Source organism: Notolabrus celidotus, chromosome 7 (genome assembly GCF_009762535.1).
Source record: "Notolabrus celidotus isolate fNotCel1 chromosome 7, fNotCel1.pri, whole genome shotgun sequence".
NCBI classification, from domain to species: Eukaryota; Metazoa; Chordata; class Actinopteri; order Labriformes; family Labridae; genus Notolabrus; species Notolabrus celidotus.
The window spans coordinates 21,274,164-21,283,722 of NC_048278.1; positions in this window are offsets into that span (position 1 = coordinate 21,274,164).

The window sequence follows — 9,559 nt, forward strand, 5'->3', positions numbered from 1 at the left end:
AAGGTCTGGCAATTGCCCCAATGTGTGCGTGTGTTGCTTTCTGTAGTTTCTTGTGTGAAGAAGGCAAGCTGCTGTTGTCATTTCGGCCCAGTACAAATCCAGATGTAACTCCTATGAAATCTACCTCTATCAAAATTCCAAACTCTGTATCACAGATGTAGCCAGGCCATCAGTGGAAGCAGCTGTGGGAGACAAAGTTGAAGCTGCTGAGCCTTTGGAGTGCTGCATGTATATCCTTAATATTTCAAATGAAAGTTAAATGATCCATGCGGAGAAACAGTGTCCCTTCAACAGCTAACAAATAACACAACACAAGATAAACAGACCAATCCAAGGAATGAATAACAGCAACAGGCAAATATGGCATGTGTTTATGTGTGTATTCATGTGCATGTATGTGTGTTCGTGAGCATTTCGAACATATGAGCATGTGTGCTTCAAAGATAGATGGAGCACTGTCACTATGTCGCCATGGAGATAAGAGAAGCCTGACAGCAAAGGAGAGAGAGTGACAGCTTTTATATCAATCATACTGACTTACAACTGAGTGTGTGTATGTGTGTGTGTGTGTAAGTTGAAGAGGTTAGGAGAGGGTATTAAGCCGGAATCAAAAATAAATCAATGTCATGTGGTTTTTATGTCAACAGCTGCTGTCAGTTTGGCCTCACCTCACACCGTAATCTCTAAACTCCAGTGACCACGAAAACTCACACACACACACACACACACACACACACACACACACACACACACACACACACACACACACACACACACACACACACACACACAGACACACACACACACACACACACAGAAAGCTATGACACACAAACAGACAGATGCCAGTGTGTGTCACCCATTTCTAAGTGGCTGGACAGCACCCAGAAGGAGCGACTTGGCCAAATGTTGTCCTGGCATCGAAATCTATGTCTTTTAGATTCTCCCTGATCTATTTCTCTCTGTCTCATTTACTTTCCCCTGCTCCTGTCTTCCTTCCCCTCTTCTTAAAATTTCTCCCCTATTCTTTTTCCATGCTCTCTCCTTCTCCCTCTTTTTTTGCTCACTTTCATTCCCTGCCTGCCATCGTCGTCCAACCCGGAGCCTTGGTGAATCTGTAAGCTGATGCAGCGTATCTGTGTGGAATTGGGAATTCAATTGGAGAAAATCAGGCTTTTGAGTTTTCAGCCAGATATTTAATTATGGGGCTTGAATTATAGTTGTGTCACTGCAGGGGCATGGTGGAAAGGGTAATGTGACTAAGTAAACAATAAATAAGCACTAAATAAACACAAAGTCAATGCCATGCTTGATTAAAAACATAACACCCACTGCTGGCCTCGCTAAACCTCCCATAATTACTTACTTTTTGTTCCAGCCAAAAAAACCTTCCACTCTGTGTGCTCACACCGGGAAATATATATCAGGAATATTATCTGAATCCTTCACTCCTTCTGCAGAGGATCTCAGACAGTAGCTGAGAGGGAGGCTAGAAGTGAGATGTAAAGATAGGGGAGAAGGAGGGATGCTTGGAAGATAGTAAGATAGTAATCTAACCTCCACTGTGATTAGGAAGTGACCTCATAAGCCGGCTGTCCGCACTGATAAAGAAACAGGAAGAAACACACACACATCCTCCACCATATCTCTTATTTTGAAACTCAGTGAATCATTTGATCCTTATCAGATGATCATTTATTTCATTTTTCTTGTCTCTCTCGCTCTGGGTTTTCTCGCTTTTCATATTTTTCTCCCAAAGAGCTACGTGAAGATAAAATCTCACCATGATCTGTTCTCAGCATCTGTGGTTTATTCAGCCTTTTTTTCCCCTCCACTTTTCTTTGTTCCACTTAAAGTGCTTTCTTCTAGTTAAAAGATCAGTTCAAACAAGGTAAAGTCGCTAGATCTGAAAGTTTTGCTTGGTCTAAATAATAAAAATAGTGCTGATGTAATTTTGCTGACTCACCTTTTAAGACAAGGAGTGCAGAAAAATCAATGAAGGTTGGCGTCTTCAGAGCATCTATGAGACGACAACAATGGCTACCTATCTGCTTTAAGTGATCACTTTCAGCTGGTGATAAGATACTGACACTAAATTGTATGCTCTTTGCTTCACTCGTGTGCCTGAAGTCATCATCTGATGCCAAATAACTGTATTAGCGGACTTGTCAGATATCAAATATCTGTACTGTCAGGCATAACTCACTTTAAAGTCAGACTCAATGCAGGGGATAACACGATTATTTCCTCTTGTACTGTATATCTGTTGCACCTACACATGTGCATGCACGCACATACACCTCCACTGAGCCAGTCTGCGAGCTCTCCATCATTGCCAGCGGTAGCCCCGGTGCTCTTTGCTTGGTTGCAGGTTGATGGATGAGTCTCCCTTGAGCAGCTCTGTTAAAGCGCCTCTCTATCAGGCCTGCATGCCGCACGGGCCCTCACATTTGATTAGATCCCAATGGAAGCCAGTTGCTCCCTGTCATCACTCATACAGCATGGGCAGGAGATGCAACAGAGGCAGCCATTGGAGCACGGAGCCTGACACGCTGAGGAAGCCATTTTCGGTGCAAAAGAGGGGGATATTATGTGACTCATGTACAACTCCGTCTCACATGGGTGGTGCTGCACTTGGCTGGAGAGGAGAGATGTGAGTAGCAGGGGGAGGTTTCATAAAGAGCCCAATGTTATTTCTTATTCTTCATGGGTTTTATTCAGAAACAGAAGGCCTCGTCTTAGATTCTATCAATCAAATTGCCCACCAATTCATTTAAATTACACCTGTACGAGGACCATTACAGCTCTTCAAAACTCAAAAGCCTTCTGTCATTCTCTCTCTCTCTCCCTGTCTACCCCCCCTCCCTCCCCCTCCACTCACTTTCATCTCCCTCCTCTGGTATTTACATGTCAATGACTTTGGCGTAAGTGCCTCTCTTTTTTTAGTCTCCTATTTACATGTCAGTGGCTTTTGCGGCTTGATGGCGCAACGCCGAAATGAAAGTAATTTGCTCTGCGACAGTCAGACCATTTTACCAGCTATTACTCTCATCCATTCTGGTCAGTGAATACTGATGACAATGAAACCACAGAGACGTGAAGACATTTTGCAAGCTCTCGTGGTAGTGACGCTGGTATGGCTTTCATGTGGTGGCCCCGTTCACCTCTAAAGACTTTTTTTTTCAAATAGAAGCATCATTATCATTTTTTTTGTCTGTCCTTGTAATTCTATGCAGTCGTCTAATAGGTTTAATAACAAACATTGTCAAACCCATCAGCTATCGTGGTCATATATAAACCTCTGGAAATGTTGTCCCAACTTTACAGGCCTTCTGGTGAAGACAGTAAATAACAATAAAAGACTTCCAGCTAAAAAATGTATATTTTCTATGTGTTGTTGCCGTTTATGGGCCAGTGTAAGATTAAAGTGAAAATTTCCCCTCCAGGTCGGTTTGCAGAGAAACAGTGGTCATTTCTTGGTATATTATATCTCCCTGAGCTCCCGTTCATCTGTTTCTGGTGAGTCTCAGCTTCTCTGTTAACAGTAAGTTACACAGGGGATGCACTCTGGCTTACTTACCTGTAAACAAAACTAATTAAATTGTGTTTATGCAAATGCAAGCCTTTTCAGGTCTATTCTCAACTTTAAAAATGCTTGTTTGTCAACTGGCTGTTATGTTGATCATTTTTGATGCATTCCAAGAAGTCAGAAAATCTGAACACTGATTGGCTTTTGTGACTTGATGTCAAGCAGAGTTGTTGCTCAAGTTAAAATTTTGATCTACAATTGATTATCGAGGCAGATATCTGTTTATAGTGATAAATTATCCCCAGATAGCCTGGATGTTGTTATGGCAGGTGCATCCAACCTGTCTATGCTCCAAATATGAACTGTTTTACCCACCAAAGCATGCTAATACTTGATTGATTAAGACTAGATGAACTACAATCACACTACAAATGGAAACAAAAAGACTCAGTCAATTCTAGAACCTTATTTTTATGTAGCATCTGTAAATAGACATTGTTTTTATGTTTTTTGGGATACAGTTAGGTGAAATAGGAGGAGAACAATTCTTTCTTCTGACTTCTCATCTTGGAAGAGGTTGCAGTAGTAGAGTTGTTTATTGCTCCAAAGCTGCTTGGTCACTGCAGCCTTAAGTCAGGCCTGACATTCTTTATGAACTACACAACAATGTGAAAGCCATTACACTTCCAGTAAATTGCTCTGAAAAAGTGATGGTTGCACGAAATAAAAAGCCTTTTCAGCATGAAATCATGGAACTTCCCAGTGAGGGATCCAGGAGATAAGGCAGTTTAAAAATAAAGACTAATTTCCTTTTAATCAGCAGCGCACACTTGAGCTACTGGAGTGTTAAATCATTGTTGCAGAAGTGATTTGGGGATTCAGGATGAGATATATAGTGGTGAGAGGCTGTCCAGGGTCAGCTGCTCACATGTCTGGATGGACACACACACGCACACACACGCACACACACGCACGCACGCACGCACGCACGCACGCACGCACGCACGCACGCACGCACGCATGCACGCACGCACGCACACACACACACACACACACACACACACACACACACACACACACACACACACACACACACAGAGTCTGCTTTGTTGTTTTTAAGAGTTCTGTTGGCCATTAATGATTTATTCTTACAGGCAGGACAGAAATACGACTGCTTGTGACTGAAATATTGATGCAGTTGTGTGAATTATTAATGGGGCTGATTTCTGGAATAAAGATGCAGTTGACCTACTGTAGTCAGAGGTGAGGTACAGTGGTCGCACTGTTTTGTTCGAAGGATGGTGCCTGCATGCTTGCTCACTCACCTTTGAGGTTTCGCAACAGGGATGCATTTATTTGCTTTCAGACGCACAAGTGCAGGAAAGCCTGTGTCTCCTTTCGCAGGAATGTGACTCCCCCAGCTGCCTTGTGAGTCCGCAACAAGTGCATCTGTTCCTTAAGACATGCATGTATGAATGAGACAGAGTGGCACTAAGGTTAACTCACTGTTGATGTTTTTTATTCTTTAAACAACTACACAACCCACTGATTGTTAAATAGTCAGCTGACAAAGTAGCAGCAATGCCACTATGCACAGGAACATTTTTCCAACACATTGTGCATGCTTTTGAGTGTGTTTGTGTTTGTGCTGCATCCAAATGAATCTAATTTGGCACCATAGAGCGGGAGAAGTTAGTGGAAATCTTAGCATGCTCTTGGATCCAGCGAACAGAGAACTTGAGTAGAGTCATGGCACATAAACAATCAAAGCTCTGTTTGTTGGGATGGAGGTAAAGCTTTGATTTCTTTTACATTCAATATATGTAACTTTTCTCTCCATACAGCTAAGTTTAGGTTTTTTCTGATGTCCTCGTCTTCTTCTTATGTTCCCTTATAGATTAAGGCTATCTTTTATAAGTTTGAATATTCACAGGTTTCTCTCCTTTCCCTTTTTTTCTGGTAACTTACTTTTCTGGGTTTCCCTACTGGCTGAGTTGTCAGGCTCATGACCGTCCTCTTCACCTCATCCTTGTTCATCTCACTCAAATTAGCAGGGCATTGGATTGATTTTTCACCCTCCCGTTTTATCTCAGCCCGACCCTCAGCAGAGCGTTTGACGATGTTGGACATTTTTTTTTATGGAGCCGTGATAGATAGATATGGAGTTCTGTAGATGAGTTTAACTTGAAGCTAAAGGCAAAGGAGACAGTAATACATGCTAATGACTCCCAAAAAATGAGGCCCTGGAGGTGCACAAAGAGTTTGGACGATGGGAAAGAATGTCCAGCCCAGGCATGTTTGAAGGAAGGACAAAGAACAGAAAAAAAAGGGGTTGGGAGAATTACTTTTACTTTTAAGTGTCAAGGCTTCAGTGAAGTTTGCTGGCTGGGGTTTGCTTCGTCCTTCACTCTGGGTCAAGAGGACAGGAGTGAAGTGGGGGAGGGCTAAACAGATAGTATCATTCTCCTCCAGGGATGGAGGGAGGCAGAAAGGATAGAGAGGTAAGCGCTGGGAGGAAATGGAAAGATGAAGGGATGGAGATAGGAGTGAGTGGTTGAGAAAGAATACAGAATGGGGGGAGGAGGGGGAAGAAGGGATATAAAAACAGAAAAAAGGTTTTAATTCCTGTGATTGTGAAATAATTGAAAGATGCGATGGTAAACAATTATTTAATCAGAAGCTTTGACTATGTTTTTTTTCAACAAAACATCATCAAAATAATTGGAGCATAAAGTGTCACAAAAAACAGAATTAATATCTCTCCACCTACAACTATCTTTTCCAAGGCTTAGTATTGAAGCCACCCATTTGCATTGCGGGCAACAAGGTGAATACTTGGGTTTAGAAGACAGGTAGAGATGAAACAGATTTACAGCTGTAAAGAGATTAGTCAAAATCTAATGCAGAAACAAGGAGCTTTGAATACCATCATGCAAAGGCACATTAGAGGTCTGCAGATTTCTGATTGTGCAGGCTAAGAAAGTGAGTGTGTGTGTAAGTGCAAGTGTGTGCATGTGTGTCTCTAAATGATGAGGTTGAGTCCCAAGCCACGAGCTAATGGTTCCTATAGATTTATTGGCTGCACCAGGGGTACTTTGTTTTAGACTCACGAGACAAGTTGCAATATTTCACCTACTCAACCAGGCTACAGACATCAGACTTAAAAGCAGATCTGTCGGGATGAACATGAGAGCGTGTGCAGAGGGGGAGGGAAAATGAAAGAGAGAAGGGCAGCAACGACGTGAAGATTGCTTGTTAATGCGAGCGACTGAAAGGCTCTCAGTACTGGTTCAGTGAAACCACAACTTGTTTTTGGTTGGTGGTCGATTCCATCCTTGGATATTGGATCTGCCTCACTATGACCACCTGTGAAATCACAGCACAGAGCGTTTGAAGCCTTTAGGCAAAGTACTTGTCTCTTCAACAATAGTGTTTTCATAACCAGCCAACTGGGAGGAGATCTAAAGAGAGAGGCAGGAGCTCTAATCAATAGGAGAGGGCGGACCGGTGTCAAACGGCAAATAAACAAACAAGCCATTATCCTGACACACTTAACACACAAATACACACACACTTGGATATGAACAAATGCAAGGGTGGAACACACACACAGGCATGCACTTTGATAAATGTCTCATAAAAACTGAGTGTTAATGTGCATGACTGTATGCAAGCTGCAGAACAGAAACAAACAAATTTCTATTCACACCGACTCTCTCTTTTGCTCCAGTCTGTGTTTGTGTGTGTGTGAGTGCAAACTATTCACATGCAAACAAGCAAACAAGCAAACAAGGTGCATGTGTGCACCTTTTTGAAAAATGTGGGTGCTGGCTTGAAAAAAAAGGGTGAAAATAAAAGAAAAGTGGGAGCAAAGGAGCGAATGCAGCTGCTGTAAACACTGATATTACTGTATTGATCAAACCCTCATACCTGTTGGCAGTTAGGTGGCCCGTGGGTGTGATTTCATGTGTGAGCGTGTTAAACTGATCTGAGCTTCATCTGCTGTGTATGCATGTGTGTGTGTGTGTGTATGTGTTTGTATCGCTCCGTGTCAACAATTTGTGTGTGTGTGAGTGCATGTGTTTGTGTGTGCCGAAGTTTGTTCTGGGCAGCACTGGTGACAGAGCGAGGGAAGAAGGAGAAGTTCTATTGATTTTTTAGCCCAGCCACGCTATAGAAGGATCTGTTTGGGTGGAACTGTGATTACCTCCCTTTCTCACCCCCTCCCTCTCTTCCCTGTCTTTCTTTTGCTCCTCTTAGCCTTTCACTTAGCTTACATGCAGTATCTATCTATCTACCCTTCTGACATCTCGCCCATCTAAATCGTTAGGCCCAAACAAAGCATGTGATGTTGTGTTGCTGTTGTCTATTTCTGGATGACAGAAGGTCTGAAAGGGGGGGGGGGGGGGGGGGGGGGGTATTTTGAGTATACCACACCACATCAGGACTTTGTGTTTGTATGCATCCAAAAGTGTGGATTTGTTTCTGTGTGCATGCACATTTTAAAACGATGACACTTGTATCTGCTTTTAATCTAAAAAGCATTTGGGGTGAATCAGTTGCCTCGTTTCTGAAATAGGTTTCTCTTCAGTTTCTTTGCATACAATTCACCAAATTCACAAGGTTGTTGTTTTCCTTGAAAGCATACATCTGGTGGAAGGCACAAATGCTGCACAAATTATGTAGCTACTGCAACTTTTGTTTAATATTAGCTTGTGCTATCAAATATATTTGCCTGTTGGTTAAAAGCTGATGAATACCTACTTCCTAGCTAATAATAAATTAGCAAAGAAGTTGCTGAATTGCATAACTATTTAACAGTGTTATTTAATTAATGCCTAACAGTGATGATATGGGAAGAGATTACTTTAGGTGTTTTCTGAAATTAGCAAATGAGTTACCGAAAATGTTATTCTAACTTAAAATTCATTCAGATATTAGACAAAGGCTAATGCAAGCATTCAGAAACGTCCTAATATTACCGTTAGAAAGGAAGTAGCCAAATGCTCACATCACTTACACTACACTACGTGTGTTACATTATCTAATAGAAAAAACGCTCTTGTCAGTATACTCCCGGGAAAGGAACTTGATTGTTTCCTATTATTAACTAATGCATTATTAAAAGTTGTCCTAACTTCAAATATGACCCATTTCCCAATATCAGACATATGCTAATTTTAGCATTCAGCTATTTCCATGCTAATGTTACTGTAAGCAAAGGAGTGACTGAATTCTTGAAATACTTTTTAATATCTTTAGATAAAATTGGAAATAAATTCCTAGCTAAAAGTAACGTAAAATAACATTGGTAACACTTTACAATAAGGGTCCCTTAATTAGCGTTAGTTAATGCATTATTAAGCATTAATTAACAGTTTAATAATAGTTTAATAATCGTCATAATGTATTACCTAACATTGACTAACACATTAGTTAGTGCATTAATAAGCAGTTAATTAATGTCCACTGCTCAGAGTTAATGAATACATTATTAAGCATTAATAAAAGTTACAAAACTTAATTAGTTAACCATTAGTGAATGCTTTCTGGACCCTTATTGTAAAGTGTAACACATGCATCACTTAAGTAACACATTATAAATGCTAAACTGCTTCATAAGCATAAGCATAAGCGTGTGCATCACTTTTAAGTGTCCTCTGGAAACACTTCTGTTGTGTTGCTGTCTATTTGCAGCGCGTTTTTCTAATGTATTGTGTTGTGGTCTTTGCATCGCGTTTTCTAAATGCTGCGCATGTGTTGTCAAATTGATGAAGATGTTTTCTTAATTTGCTTGTGTTTTGTCTTTTTGCATGTGTTTTCTTAAGTTGCAGTGCTGTGAGCTCTCAGGGCCACCGTACTTCTCTGTGCCAGTTGAGATGTTATCTGTGATTATCTGTTTTATTCTAAATAAAATGTGTTGAATTCTTTATATGTGTTGCTTCAACTACATTTCAACTCATTTTGCTTCAGCGTATGTGTTACCGAAGGGATACATGTGTTACACTTTACAATAAGGGTCCAAAAAGC